Consider the following 16,603-nt stretch of genomic DNA (forward strand, 5'->3'; position numbering starts at 1 on the left):
CAGTTGGCAGTGTAAGTAAAAATGTCTCATAAATGCTGAAGCACCATGAAATGTTGGTTGTGAGTCAGTACTAAATGTAAGTCTACATTGGCCCTGCCCAGCCAAGCTGCAATTACTCCTAGATGCTCAGCTCTCTGAATGTTTTAAGTTTTTCTTTCCTCCTAGCAGATTCATTTGTCACAGTTTCCCCGGGTATTGGCCTCTTTCTTCTAACAGAGTCTGCTTCCAACTGCAGTGAAAAATTTGTTCATGTCGTTTTTCAAAGGAAGTCAGGAGGAAAAAAAAAAATCCACAGTTGGAATAGTTCGAAACTGAAAACATAATGGATGTATATTCGTGTAATCAGATTGTTCTCAGCATCTTTCACTCTACCGTTTCTCTAATCTATTGAGTCACTTTCTTGGCCTTGTTGCGCCAGTCCTCAAATAAGCCAAAAATATTTTGCTGATACTAGCTGCAATTTATTGAGTGATAGGATATTTGTAATGTATTTTGAGACTGAGCTTATAGCCCTGAAGATGAGACAATTAATTAGTAGAGAAATATTTTTGCCATCTTGAAAAAGCAAACCAGATTAATTAACGGTCTGTATTGGAATTTCCAATTTTTATAGGCCTACTTTAGACGTCTGATTTTTAATTAGGTGTGAGGTGTTCCTTGACTGCTGACAATATGAAGTAGGCTGATGCCTAAATGTGCTTCTGATAAAGCTCTCATTGATTTCAACACTTGAATACCTAATGCTGCATTGAGCTTTGTATTTGAAGATAGTACGGATGAATGCTAACTACTCTGAGTCTGAGTTTTCCTAAAAAGTACTTTGAGACTGAGCCAGATCTTGGTATTTTCTCTCTAATGGATTAAGCCAGATCTCGGTATTATTCTTTCTAATGGATACTAGTAAAATCTTAGGACAGTCCTTCACTTCATTTGCACAAAATTACCAAAACAAGACATTAGTAGATGATTACCCAAGGCCATTCTCGGCCAACTATTTTCCTTGCCAGCTTCCCATGACAGAGACTGGAAATTGCAAGTATTCACTTTCCCAGCCTCCTGTACAGCTAGTGATGGCCATGTGATCCAGATCGGGTCTGTAGCAATGAAGAGAGAGATGACTGGGGGATTTGAGAGAAAGGTTTTCTTAGCTCAGTGACAGACAAGATGCATAGGTAGAGAGACTTTTTATTTCCATCCTTTCTGCTTCCTTCTTGTTTAGGCACCTTGAGAAGGTAATGCCAAGAGTTCCAGCAGCCATTGATGACCACTGCTGAGTATGAAAGTGAGAAAAAGCTTAAGTCACAGGAGATATCATTAAGCCACTACACCCACTGGAATGGCCTACTTTTACATTTGATACAAAGTGAGATTAATCATCTACATTTCAGTCATTTGGCATTCTGTCACTTTCAACCAAAGGCATGCTTTATCTTTAACTGATTCAAAGATATGAATTATTTACCCAGGGCTCATTCAGTGTTCTCCGCTTTTTGACCATACCCAGATTTTTATTTGGGTATCCAGCCTTCTGTGTGTCCCATGTGGTGGAAGTAGAAATAGATTCTGCCCCTGTTTACTGGGGTGATCAGTGGTTGGCTTAAGTTCAGTCAATAAATTCCACTCCCCTGGCATTGAATGGAGATTGATTCAAGGGTTAGCTGCAATTTACGTCATCCAACAAAAGTGAACCCTCGGATCTTGCTCGGAATACTGAAAAAGAAATGCTCTCTTCCCTTCTCAACTACTCACATATGAAGCCTAGAATGCTATAGCCATTTTGCCATCATGATGAAAATCAGCCTTTGGAAGAAGTACACGCTTTAGAAGGCAGAACAGAAAAACAGAAAAAAAAAAAGCTAACCCATCATCAAGGAGCTGGATCACTGTAGTTTTGGACTCGCCATTACATGAGTTCATAAATCTCCTTTATTAAAGTCAGTTTGAGTTGGATTCTCTGTTCTTTGCAACTTCAGAAAGCATTCTGATTTGATATACTTTCTCTCTGGACTGTTAGGCGACAGGCAAAGAGGAAAACCAAATGGCAATCTTTTTAGAGGCAAAGTAAAAACTTCTCTGTAAATGAGCCATCTGAGCTAGGTGTGCACATGGTCATCCATCTTTTTCTTCCCTCATCAAAGATATATATATATAAAAGAAGTATTTCTTCCCTCATTAAAGATATGTATATATATATATAAGATGTATTGAACTGCCTCGTGTGCCATGCTCTGGCACTTACTCTTTTGGGCTTTAGATGAGTTACTTAACCTGTCTGTGCCTTGGTTTCTATATGTCCAAAATGGAAACCATAATAGTATCTGGTCTAAGATTAAATGAGATAATACGTGTAAAGTGCCTCTCCAGGGCCTGTTCATAGTAAACACTCGGTAGATGCTAAGTATTATGATCATCAGGATCCCAGGTCAGTTAGGGATTATGCTAGAGAGGACCCATGTCTCCTATCAGATCTTCCAAATGATGTCTGTACAAGACACTATCTGGTAGTTGAAGAGCTCATGCCTCTTCTCTTGGTCAAAAGAGAATAAAATAAGATGGCTGCAGAGCTCCAAGCCCTTCAACTCCTTAGCTCACAGACAGATCTGTTACTCAGAGGTTCCTGCCTTTCAGAAGGGCCTGGAGCACTGACTCTCACCCTCCATGAAAGGAGGTGAAGGATACCCCAATCCTCTCACCCCAGGAATCCAGAACTAGCCCTGGTCAGGGCAGCACAACAGCCTGTGGTGGGGGGAAATCTCACCCTGGAAGGTGTCTGTACTTGGCGATTGCCCACCTCACCCCAGTCCCCCGGGGAGAGACCTGGATGGGTTTAGTAAGCCCGGAGGGAAAGGGAGAAACCCAGAGACTGAGAAGCAGCCTTCGTAATCAGGGTTCATGGAACGGCTGCATAGTGATTTCATCCCTGGCCAAAGATGCCATAAAAAAGAGAAATATTCGGTGATCACCATTTCACATCGCTGTAAAAGACCGAGAATTGGGGCCCAGAAAGCTCGGCTTCCAGCAACATTCTGCTTTGACAGGACCTTAAAATGCCTTCTGGAGTCAAGACAGGGAGAAAAATTCTTAAGGTGACTGAGTGCGGCACATAACTGAGTATGAAGAATTCACTCTAACTGCCAAAAAGGAGTACGGCCAAGGCTCCTAAGGAAAGGGGGGAAAAGTGAAAAAGAAAGCAGAAACATTATGATAAGAAGAGAAGGGATGTTCATTTTCAAACAGGAGATAAGATATGGATTAAAGTTCATCCTCAGAATAATGTAGCAAGAAACTTTATAGCCAAACTGACTCCAACCGGAAAGGTCCCTGTTTCTCGGATCTCTTTGAATTATAGGGAAAACTAATTGGATCTTCATGTTTACCACGGAGGAAACCAAGTGTTACTCGGGATGTAAATCCTGAAGGTACTTTAAAAAAACAACATTGACCTTTACAAACCTCTCAACTTATAGATCTGTAAGGAGAAAAAAAAAAATGGATTTCCTGACCTTTGACTGGCTTCTAGTCATTTTTTTTTTTCTCCACACAGGGGCCCCCAAACCCCTCACTCTCTTCCTGGTGTTAATTTTCTGACTGTGCCCTGTGTCCCTGGTCAGACCCAGGGGAAGGGGACGGGCCCATTCTCCATCGGGTCCAGGTAAGGGGCGACTCCACCACTCAAGGACCCTGGGTGAAGCCTGCCGCCTCTCAGCATCCTCCACTGTGTCTAGAAGCTGGCTCGTTTCTTCATCAGTCCCATGACAATGAGACGAGCCACCACAATGCTTGAGCACCTACTGTGTGCTGGGTGCTGCAGCATGACATGATCAGACACTGTCTTAATTAATTAATCCTCACAACAACTCCGTGAGTCTCGACCTCTAACTGGCTACATGTGTCTCTCTTGTTTCACAGATCAGGAAAACCCCCATCCCCTCACCGTTTCCTCTCTCCTGCTTCCCCCTTTCTTCAGCCCACCTTCCCTGTGAGCCGATAGGTAAGATAAATGAGGGACAGAGCCATCTGAACTCACAGTTCTCCTGGCTGGTGGAGTTGTTGTAGAGCTGAGGAAACTGGGTCCTGGAGACGGAGGCCCCCCAAGTTCCTGAGATGCAGGGCCAGGAGCCCCCAGGCCAACGTCATTCCGCCACCCCACACAGCATTTTTTCATTCACTGAAGTCTGGCCCCGGAGGCCACGGTGACTCACCATTCTTCCGTGTGAAGTAATTCCCTGTGAGATATCCGGCATCTTTAGCGTCAGAGTCTACAGCGGGAAGAGAGGGGAACTTGGAGGTTATTGCAGGACTGGAGGGGCAGAGGAACAAATGGGCACACCAGAGGGAATGTTAGGATCCTGGGGCTAAGTGATTCTCGACATGACTCTATCCCTAATCTTCAAGCAAAGATGGCCCTTCTCATAGTAGGCAAGAGCTAGGCAGTGTGATCTGAGATAGGCCTGCCTCAGGGGCCTGTTCAGGGCCCCACATCTTTACTATTTGCCACTCAAATGGTATAGCAATGTCTCCTGATTTTAAGTCATTTACTTATCATTATGAAGATTTTTGTCATATGTGTGAACCATCTGCAATACAACTTGCTTAAGAGTGTAAATCAATGTTTAAAAACATCAATAGATACATTTTAGGGGAAACTTTCTGTCAATCAGTACAGTAAGCAGAGAGTCAGTATCATTTGTCATAAATTTGTAGCATAATAGTAACTACAATGAAAACAATTCAAGGTTATGAGAATCTTGCTGTTTAGTTGCCTGTGAAAGGTTCTGAGCCTGAGTTTTGTTCTCTCTTTGTTATGAAGAGAGATTACCAAGTGTTAGGTGTTAAACAAGGGGCCAAATGGAAATTATCTCCTTGACTTAAACCAGGATTGACAGGAAGTTAAATGCTGTTGAACATCACCTAAATCATCTTGAGACCTGCCAGTGGTCTTCATCTCAGACATTACGGGATTCTGAGAGCCCCTTCCATGTTTCTCTGAAAAGCAACAACAGTTATACGTAAGAAGGAACAACCACTGAAGACCTATTATCCAACTGTGAGTTGGGGTGATTCACTCATCTGAGCCTCAGTTTTCCTCATCTGCAAAATGGGAAAGTTGGACCAGATAATATCCTTCAGTCTTTTCCAGTTCTGGATCCTACTTCCTCTATAACCTCAGAAAATAAACATCAGATCCAGACACAGGACAGCTTGGGCGTAATGGGCAGCCAAATGGTCATTTGAAAGGTGATAGAGAATGAGTGAGCAGTTCTGAACACTGGAGATAAAAGTCACCCTCTTCCAAGCCTTACCCAGGGCCACCAAAATAACATGTGCATCCCAAGAATACTCAAATGGTGAAAGTGTAAAACTCTGATCTTTTCATATTCAACACCTAGATTTCCAAGATAGATTGTCTAATTTACAGTAAGAAAATTGGACTTTATTTTCCTTTAAAAAGAAAGTATCTACTCTCTTATATGGAGCATCCTGAGTAGGCAGGTTTCTGTCTGACCGAGAGGTGTTTTCAATCTGTGGTTAAGAACTTGGCCTGAATTCCATGACTTCATAAGGGTATGACTTGGACAAGTAAGTCTCCATCTTAAAGAGGGCGTTAATAATGATACCGACTTGTGATATCCACTTGTCATGAGTTGGATGAGAAAATACATGTATAGTGTTTGGCATAGTATCTAGCAAACAGTAAACGTATAAACAAAAATATTAGCTGTTAGTGTTTTCTGCACATCTCATTGGCCCTTCTACTTGCTATCCCAACAAAGCCTCTCCTCTTTTCTCTCTCTCTCCCTCTGCCCCACTCTAGTTCTTTCTTCCTGTCTTAATGATCACCTTCCTCATGCTCCGGCTGGTATCTCTTCATACGTCTGTCTCCATGCCCTTTGTCAGACACAGTCAGCACCCAATAAATCTGTTCAATTGTGTAGAGGCTCCTCTGAAAATAGTGGAAGCAGCCTTTAGCTGAAAACAGGAAGGATTTTACAGGAACATTTTTACACTGCCTTCATACTGACTGCCAAAAAAAAAAAAAAAACACCTAACCCAAAATTGTGTTATATATGAGGAATATTTGTGCAGCATGTGCCATCTTTATGGACTCAGTTGAAACAATTCCTAGTTCACTAAATTAAGATGAGTTAAAGAACATAATCTCTCACTTCTGTTTCATTTCACCCCAGGATAAGGAAGAAAAGAGGATGCAAGTTTCCCAACTGTCCTGGTTTTCTTCTTGGATTCATCTAAGTGTGTTTACAAAATATACACAGTGGATTCCTTAGTAACACACACATGATTAGCCCTTTCTGATATCTGAAAGATATATGAATTGCTGAGCTGCTGATGAGAAAGATCCATGAATAGTTTTTTTTTGATTGGTTTAGTAAGATTATTTCCAGTCAACAATTCCCTCGTTTAGTGACAGAAGATAGATTTGTTTTCCATAAAAGTGAAATGCCAGACTTTTGAATCACTCCAAATAAAAAGCATTCCCTTAAAGAGTCACTTGCTATCATTTGTTTTATAGCAAAAAATAAAAGTCAAGATAGAAACTATTATCACAGAATGGCATGCTGAAGAGGCACTAGCAATGATAAGAACACAAACAGTTCTCAGTCCTTCACTAAATTTCCAACTACTGCTGAAGGATACACTGTGCCTCGTTGGAAACAAATAAACAAACATAAGCCAACTTGCCCTCATTTGTTTCCATCAGCTCACTAAGAATTGCTGCCTCTTGCTTGGACAGCACTTTAGAGTAGAAAATGCTCTCTTGTCTAACTTTTATTTGGTCTTCAGAACATCCCTGGGAGGCAAATAGAGTGGTAAGAAAGGTAACATCAGAAACCACCCAAATGTCCACCAGTTGATGAATGGATAAAGAAACTATGGTATATCCATACAATGGAATATTATTGGACAATAAAAAGGAATGAAGTACTGATGTGTGCTATACCCTAGATGAATCTTGACATTAGACTAACTGAAAGAAGTCAGTCACAATGGACCATATATCATATGATTCCACTTATACAAGATGTCAAAAGCAGGCAAATCTATAGAGACAGAAAGTAGATGTGTCGTTGCCTAAGGATAAGTAAGCATAGTAGGGTTGGAGTATGAGGTGGCCAAAGGGGGAGGAGTCTCTTTTCTGGGTAGTGAAATGTTCCGAAATTGATTCTGATGACCATTGCACAACTCTGTGACTATGCTAAAAGCCAGTGAATTTTAAACATCAAATAGGCAAATTGTGTGGTTTATTGTATGTGATAAAGTTTTTTTAAAAAAAGAGAGAGAGAGAGATGACACTGTGGAGTCTGCTTTTGGCATTAATGTGGCTTCCATCTCAGGCTTGCCACTTAGGTACTATGTGACCCAGCCACTTACCCACTTTATGAACCACAGCTGACCTGTCTCAGAAGTAGTCATACCCCCATTGCAGGGGGGCATGGGGGCTCCAGTCAAGGCCCACCGGGTGCCTGGACAGTACTGCACGTGGACTGTGATCATTCTGTTGGTGAGATAACTGAAGCTCAGGAGATAAAGAGCCTTGGTAATGGATAGAAATTGGGTCTGACTGGCCTTCTGACACATAGCACTAATGTGCCTTCTTCATGTTTGAGGCAGAAAAGAAAATCAGAAAGAATTTCAGATTCAAAAGCAGAAGAACTAGGCACTTATTCCCTGTCATCTTTTGGCCCTGTGCTGGCAATGAGGGGTTAGTAGAGAGCTAAGTAGATGTGGTCCCTCTCCTAATGGAGTTTACAGAGTAGCAATTAGGAGAACCAGAACTACTTCCCTCTTCCATGCAAGTTGCTTAAGTTTTTTCTTAAGGTTCAGTACCTACAAGTGTCAGGTGAACATACTAGTCATGCATAATCTATAAGAATGGTGTGACCATTTAATCAGACTATCTATTAAAAAAGTATTCAATGCAGTCTGACACACAATAAACACTAAAAAACAAAAAACACTAGTATTACTATTTTATTTACTATTATCACCTGGAGTAGTATTGCATCTGTGACTTGAGGACCATCTATTCAATTTCTCTCAGCTTATTTCCTTATTTATGAACTGGAGATATTAATGGTTATCTCTAGCTTTTTATGCAAGCCAGATAAGAAAAATTATGTAAAAAGCACTTTTGATGTGGGATTATGATTTTCATTCCATGAACATAGCCCCACTCAGAACCTCGAGTGAACCAAATGTTGCTTTGTTTTCCCTCTAACGGCAAGCCCTTCTAAATTACAGCCCTGGGAAATCGAGATGCTAGTAAATTATTCGGGCCATCCCCTGGCCTGGGGGACTTAGGGTTAGGGTTCAGGTAGTAAGTCCTAGAGTAAATGGACGTGTAGCCAAGCTGCAGATTGATGAGGGCTGAAAGGAGCCAGTTATTTGATCCCCAGGAAATGTTTCTGTGCGGAGGTCACTGTTGCCAGCTTTTGAATCAATAACGCAGCACCTTTCAGACCAGAAAGTTCAGCTCTATTTATCAAGTCAAGAGAAGTGAGAGAAGCAACAAGCATGATGAAAGCAGGGCACTAGCTAAGCCTACAATGACTCCAATGTGAGATGGAAGGACACAGGCAGAGTGATTTCCGCTTTCCAGGGGCCTCCTCAGGTTTCTGGGGTCTTCCTTCAAGATCTCCACCACTTCCTCACCTCTCCAGACAAATTGATCAGCAGACGATTCATTCTGTAAACCTTTATGGAACATGTACCTAGGAGCTAGGAACTGTTCTAGGCGCAGAGACTCTTCATTCATGTATTCATTCAAGCATGAACATTGAGCACTGACTCTGTGCCAGCATGCGTGCATGTTAAATCACTTCAGTCATGTCGGACTCTTTGCGACCCTACGGACTACCACCCTTCAGTCTCCTCTGTTCATGGGATTCTCCAGGCAAGAATACTGGAGTGGGTTGCCATGCCCTCCTCCAGGAGATCGTCCCGACCCAGGGATGGGATCGAACCCACGCCTCTTACGTCTCCCGCATTTAGGTGGGTTCTTTACCACTAGCACCAGCTCTCTGATAAATGGAACGTGGCTGAGACATGGCCCCTCACAGAGCTTCCCGTCTAGGAGGGAAGAGAAGTGAGCAGCAATTACGGAGGAAAAACAGCGTAGGGACTTTCAGAAGATGGACTTTATTCTTGAAACATCTCTACAAAATTTGAAGTTTTTACAATAAATATGTAATAATTGATAATCAAAAGAAAAGAATAAAGCTGTCTTCTCTCAGTCTTTAAAGAAAAAGGAATCTATTGTTTGCAAAGCAAGGTGCTGCCTGTGGGTGATTAAGACAAGTACCCTGTCTCTGTGAGGCGAGCAGAAGTAACGCAGCTTAGATTAGGAGTAGGCCTTCCTACTTGGTAAGATTATCAGGCCACCTGGATACAATCAATCAGCTTTCGCTTAACACCTACCGCTGTTTGCCAATTAGGAAATTAGGAACCCGGCGGAACCGCCCCCCCCCGGAAAGTCCCGCGCGCGAAGTTTTGACCAATGAAATTGCTCTGCAAACTTGTAACCAATCCGCTTAAACCAACTACCAACTGGCGTGTGCTAACCCTATAAATTTGTGTAACAGCTTGGGCTCGGGGCTCTCTGACCCGCACCACTGCATTGGATGCGGCAGGAGCCCTGACTTGAGTCAGCAATAAACTTCCCTTTTTGCGAGTTGCATTGTCTTGGAAGCCTTCTCTCTTCCCGCTCGGGGATTCGGACATCGGGCATAACAGTCTCCAGGCCATGGAAAACTATGGGAGGGACCTATATAAGGGAGAATGCTATCAAAGCATAGACGATGGGACTTCCCTGCTGGTCCAGTGGCTAAGACTCCACATTCCCAATGCAGGGATCCTGGGTTTAATTCCCTAGTCCGGGAGCTAGATTCCACGTGCCTCAATTAAAGATCCCACATGCTGCAGCTACAACCCTGCAGAGCTAAATAAATAAATAAGCATAGCAGATGGATACCTGATCAGTGTGGCAGTATCTAAGATGCCTTCCCAGAGGTAGAAAGCCAGGAATTGAAGGTTGAGTAGAAGTCAGTCATGTAAATTGGAGACAATAAGCAGAGGAAGTAGTGGCTTCAAGGTCTAGATGTGAAACACACAGTGTTTTTGCAGAATGGAAAATAGCTCCATTTGGCTGTAGTAAAAAATATAAATAAATAAAAGTGCACCAGTCAGAATGACCATCATTAAAAAGTCTGCAAACAACAAATGCTGGAGAGGGTTTAGAGAAAAGGGAACTCTCCTACACTGTTGGTGGGAATGTAAGTGGGTACAGTTACTATGGAAAACAGTAGGGAGGTTCCTCAAAAAACTAAAAATAAAGTTACAACATGAATGAGCAATCCCACTCCTGGGCATATAGCCAGACAAGACTATAATTCAAAAAGATATGTGCACTCCTGTGTTCATAGCAACACTGTTCACAATAGCTAAGACCTGAAAGCAATCTAAATGTCCATTGACAGATGAACAGATGAAGAAGGAAGAAGGTGTGGTACATACATACAGTGAAATACTCCCTGGAGAAGGAAATGGCTACCCACTCCAATATTCTTGCCTGGAGAATTCCATGGACAGAGGAGCCAGGTGGGCTACAGTCCATGTGGTCATCAAGAGTCTGAAATACTACTCAGCCACAAAAAAGAATGAAATAATATCATTTGCAACAAAATGGATGCAACTAGAGACTATCATACTAAGTGAAATAAGTCAGAAAGAGAAAGACAAATAGCATATGATATCACTTATGTATGGAATCTAAAACATGGCAGAAATGAACCCATCTACGAAACAGAAGCAGACTCATGGACACAGAGAACAGACTTGTGGTTGTGAAGTGAGAGGGAGGGATGGAGTGAGAGGTTGGGGTTAGCAGATGTAGACTATTATATATAGGGTGGATAAACAACAAGCATCAGAAACTGTGTTCAATAGCCTATGATAAACCATAATGGAAAAAATATAAAAAAAGAAAACAGAATCACTTTGCTATACAGCAGAAATTAACACAACATTGTAAAACAACCATACTTCAATTTTTTTTTTTAAGTACACAGTAGAGACTAGCTAAAAACATAGGTAAAAAAGGCTAACTGAAGCCACAGCATCACCCACCTGCTCCAACTAGTCTGTGGGGTTCCAGAGCCGGCCGGAACACTCCAACTTCACCAGCATAGGTCTCAAGAAAAAGGACTTGTTTTTAGTAGTAACAGTGCTTTGTCACATGAGCCACCTTCGTGGACTAAGAAACAGCCAAGGGCTCCGTCCTCGATCCCCATTGCTGGGGGGGCTGCCCGCCCCCACCCCCAGTCTGAAGGCCTGGCTTGGCTAGTTTCAGTCCTCCGGGAAGTCTCTGCGCCGACACCCAGAGCAGGCACACACTGTCAGCCGTGACACAACAAAAACCATCCAGATACAGGTTCTCTTGGTGACCCCATGTTCACGGCTTGAAATCCCAACACCCGCTTCCACCCTCTTCCTACTACCTCTCCAGTATGTTGACTTGGCCTTTGATGTCACTGAAAACTCCCCAAAGGGAGGAGACGCCTAGAGGCAAGCTGGCCCCATATCAAGGAAATGAATCAAGCTCTCACATTTATGTTATGGCAACACATCCCTCGGGTACTTTTCCCAACTGGAGTGTTATCTGGCCTCTGTGATTCGTGATTCTCCTGGGGGTTCCCATCTAAAGTACTCCCTTGGGGGGTTTCCTGTAAAGGGTTACTGAGCTTTTTGTACCAGGAGGCATTTGCCACGTGCCAGGTCTGGGGCAGAAGGGTAGGATTCTCAGCAGGATAAGGGGACCCGGCCGCAGAGGTGGGGCAATGTACAGAGGCTGCTGACTTTCCTTAGGGGAATGAGAAAGGGCAGAGGAGGAAAGACGCAAGATGAACTGGATTAAAAGACTTTGCTTGGGAGAGGTAGTTGTGCATTCATAATTTTTGTATTCTTGACCGAGAAATTCCCAGGTGGCTCAGAGGTAAAGAATCTGTCCACCAATGCAGGAGACATGGGTTCGATTCCCTGGAGAAGGAACTGGCAATCCACCCCTGTATTCTTGCCTGGAGAATCCCATGGACAGTGGAACCCAATAAGCTACAGTCCGTGGGGTCACAAAAGATTTGGACATGACTCAGAAACTAAATCACAACAACAACATTCTTGGCTGGGAATGGGGTGTCTTAGAACGATGCTTCTCAAACTTAAGGTGCGTGTGAATCACCTGGGTGGGGGGAGGGGGCGGTGAGCCTTGCTAGACTGCAGCTTCTGATGCAGCAACTGTGAGGTGAGGCTTGAAGCCTGCATTTCTCAAAGGCTCCCTGAGGATGCTATGTTAGTTATCTATGGTGGCTAAGGGATTACTCCAAAATTCAGCAGTATGAAACAACAAATACTTAACATCCCACACAGTTTCTGAGGGTCAGGAATCTGGGAGCAGCTTAGCTGGATGACTGTGGCTTGGGTTTTCCTATGAAGTGATGAGCCAGCTCATGAAGTGGAGGCAAGTAACAGTCTCTGAAGGGACCGGACTGTTTCCAGGCTCAGGCAGTCAGTCCCTGACGGCGGGAGCCTTCAGTTCCTCACCATGTGGCCGTGCCATCCGGCCCCTCACGGTCTGGCTTCCCCGAAGACGTAAGCCGCAGTCTCTTAACACAGAATCCCCAAAGTGACAGGCCATCATTTCTACCATATTCTGTTCATTGGAAGAGAGTCCTTAACTCCAGCCCACACTGAAGGTGAGAGGAATCAAGCTCCACTCCTTGGTATCAAGGGCTTCCCTGGTGGCTCAGAGGTTAAAGCGTCTGCCCGCAATGCGGGAGACCTGGGTTCAATCCCTGGGTCGGGAAGATCCCCTGGAGAAGGAAATGGCAACCCACTCTAGTATTCTTGCCTGGAGAATCCCATGGATGGAGGAGCCTGGTGGGCTACAGTCCACGGGGTCACAGAGTCAAGACACGACTGAGCGACTTTTCACCATTTTCACAACCCTATGTGATAGGAGCCACTGTTAAGCCCATTTATCAGATGAGGTACGGATGAGTCACTTAAGTGACCTTCCAACCTCAGCACTATGACTACAGAAAATGTAGTCTCCTGCATTGTAGGCTTTATTGCTTTACCCTCTGAGCCACCAGGGAAGTTGGTGCCTTATAATTCAGAGAAACCACTCAGCACAGTACCTGGTATGTAAAAGCACTCAGTTAATGGCAACCAATGTTGTTGTTGTTGTTTAGTTGCTAAGTCATGTCCAACTTTTTGCAACCCCATGGATTGTAGCCTGCCAGTCCCTCTGTCCATGGGATTCTCCAGGCAAGAATACTGGAGTGGAATACCACTTCCTTCCCCCGAGGATCTTCCCGGCCCAAAGAGTTACCAATGTTATCATTGCTCAGAATGCTATCATTCGAGAAGCTGACCTGCTTCCCAGGGTCTGGCCCTGCCAGCTCTGGGCTTGGCCCTCTTTACTCCTTGGTCCCAGTCTGGGCCAGGGCAGGAGAGCTAAACCAGGGGGTGTGGACTGCCCTGTGCCAGAAGTCCAGAGAGCCCCTCATTCTCACTGTCCTGCAGCCTCCCACCCAGGGCATGGGGAGTGGGTGGAGGGAGGGGAGAATGCCTAGACAACATGAAACCAGCGTTTGGGATACAGCACAGAAAGCCTTGAGGTGGCGGGTCATCTTGGAACAAGATGATCAGAATCTCTGGAGATGGAGTCAGCTAATCTGCAGGTATGACACACTCTCCTGGACAATTCCTATGCACACCAGCGTTGGGAAAGCCCTGCCGACAGATGCGGGAGATTTATTCACTCACCACCACCCCCCTCACCTCCCAAAGAACGGGAAGGCTTGACTTTGAGTCCCTGAGTACAATAATGAGCTGTCCTCCGGGGGCCCCGTCTGAAGCCTGAGCTGGACTGGCCCTGGGGCTGACCCGGTTCAGAACTTCTGTCCTGGTGACTAATGATCCGGCGCGGCCCGGCCTGGCTGCGGTTTGTCTACCGGCCACATGACAGGCCCGTCCACCCAGATAACCGCAATCTTGCTTTGTGGGATCAAATACTGGCTTGGGATTTATGAGTCCCAGATACGACAGGGCTGTGCCAGCGAGGGGGCGGAGGAGGGCCGGAGTTGGGGAGGGTGGTGGGGGCAGCCTCTTCTCTCCGCCCCCGGACTCGGATCCTTGGCTCCTCACCTAGCAGGCCCCGAGGACAGTCTGCGGGCTGTTTTGGGTCTGAACAGGGTCAGGGTGCCAGTGGAGAGCGGAACAGCTGCTCCGTGTCTCCACTCAGCCCTTTCCCCTTGTGTCAGAGGCAGAAATCACTGCATGGTACACACTGGTGCATTTTGTCATCTTAGAACGAAGACAAGGTTAAAAATAAAAAAGCGTCATTCCCCCATTCCATAATCAAGGAATGGAAAAGATGTTCGTCCTTGTTACCCCCTTAAAGCTGGAGCTGACAGTTTCCTGAGGGTTGAGCTGCAGTTGAGACTTGCAAACAGGCATCCTTCTCTTTTTTATTCCTTTGGGAACACAGGCTTGTGTCTTGATAATTAGGAAAGGTGGACAACTCCAGCCTCGCTTTCCAGGTGTTCAGTTCTCACTGATGAGAGCAGGGCAGTATTCATTCACTGATTTATTCATTCATTCAACTGATTTTGATGAAGTTCTGTTTGCTGGGCACTTTCCTAGGCAACTGAGGAAACAGCAACCACCAAGACTGATGGCAGAGCTTACATTCTGGGAAGGTGCCAGTGGCCACAAATAATACACAAGGAAACATAAATTAATGAGATAATTTCCAGTTGTGATGAAGCAGGGCTGGACAGTTGCTAGGAGACTTTTTAACAAGCATTATACTGGGCTATGGTCGGAGAAAGTAAAGACTTAGAAACTGATTTGCAACCTAGACTTCAAGCTCTTTCACCATTTCTTTTTCTGAAATAGTTACCTGATTTAAGGACTATCTTTCACTCGCTTTTCACTTTCCATTTTGTTTGGACGGACCGTCACACAGCCTCCCAGCACAGAGACCCCATTAATAGCACAGTTGTTACTACACAGATTTGTCCAGGTCAGATTTTATTGCTTTTGGCCCAAGGCTGCTGCAAAATTTACAGAGCAAAGAGAGGTACAATGTGGTCTACTGAACAGGTTACTGAGTTAGAGCGAGCTTCTATGCTTGAAGATACTTAGCATTTAAAAGCAATTTCATAAAAGTCATCATTAGACTAATACATCACAATGGCAATTCAACAATGATGTCTAAAAGTTTTAACTGTGATTTTAGAGCATCCAGTACAAAAACAGCCTTGAATATGGGGTTGGGGTATTTTTGTTTATACGTTTTGGGGGTGACTGAACCCTCTGAGACCTATGAGGTGTCATGAACCCTGGAAAATGCACGTGCATTCACATAAAATTTCAGGGTGGATAAACTCCTAAAGTCCATCCACGGATTCCCCGGGGGATTCACGGACCCCTGTTTCCTGCTCTAAAATTTATACTCATGGAAAGATATCCAAGGTATTTTTAATGAAAAAATAAATTGTAGACAGGATATACAGCATGATTCCATTTTTCACTTAAATGTTGTATATTCATGAACATTCAGTACCTGATGGGAGTGGGATAAAGGGAAAGAATTACTTTTACCTTTTATTCTGTATACTTTATTTGGAATTATTTCAGATAGCAGACACATTACTTTTGTAATAGTAATTTTCTTTAAAATTTAGCCTTCAAAAATAGGAATCATACCTGTGACTGAATCAGACAATGCTCATTTACCATTTCTGGGCAACTCATGTTGACTGAGAACCGGTACTTACAGGAAGCTGTGGTGTGGACCAGGCTAGCAGGGGACAGATAGGAGGTCACGTGGAAGGTCTATCTCAGGGTGCTTTAGATATAGGTTTGCTGGATTTAAAAGAGTTCAGTTGGGAAGGCACGGAATAACTTGGAAATACATTTCCAAGCATATTTGTCTAAGTTGAGGAAAGAGCAATTTAATCAAGTAGAACGGTCTCCTTAGATCATTTTAGGTTACCTTGCAGAGGTCTATAACACAAAAGCATTATGATCAAAGATCTCTGTTCATCGAGACTGGTGCCAGAAGCCCAGGACGAGTCCTCATCAGAAAGCAGCAGAGCAGACGCAGGCAAGGGGGTGGTGAACCCAGCTTCCACAGTTCCAAACCTGGGCACAGTTCCCAGGGAAGGCTCACATCTGAGGGGTGTTTGATGATGTAGAGAAATTGGGTATCTCATGTTTTAAACCATGACCCCTCTCTGCACCGCGCCCCGCCCCCGCCCCGACCCTTATCTAACCCAGAGCTGCTCCCTGCTAAGGTGGTGAGTAGAACAGATAAAAGTATTAAGGGGACTTCACTAGTGGTCCAGTAGTTAAGACTCTGTGCTCCCAATGCAGGGGGCTCTGGTTGATCCCTGATGGAGAAACTAAGATCCCACATGCTGTGCATCAAGGCCAAACAAATCAACAGGTAAAGCACTAAAAAAAGGCCCTGTGCATTTAGGAATCATTTATTGCTTTGAGGGTGGGTTTTTGCAAAACC

General features: G+C 44.2%; 1 protein-coding gene across 1 annotated transcript in view; it reads right to left on the minus strand.

The window, feature by feature from the left end:
* The window catches only part of LOC122450289, a 200,924-nt gene extending 196,791 nt beyond the window's left edge, over positions 1-4,133 (minus strand). Inside the window, exon 1 of the mRNA XM_043482539.1 lies at positions 4,028-4,133. The gene's annotated coding sequence lies outside the window, so the exon portion shown is untranslated. The remainder of the gene's footprint in view (positions 1-4,027) is intronic.
* Between the last annotated feature and the right edge of the window lie 12,470 nt (positions 4,134-16,603).

The sequence above is a fragment of the Cervus canadensis genome, chromosome 11, assembly GCF_019320065.1.
Source record: "Cervus canadensis isolate Bull #8, Minnesota chromosome 11, ASM1932006v1, whole genome shotgun sequence".
Lineage (NCBI taxonomy): Eukaryota > Metazoa > Chordata > Mammalia > Artiodactyla > Cervidae > Cervus > Cervus canadensis.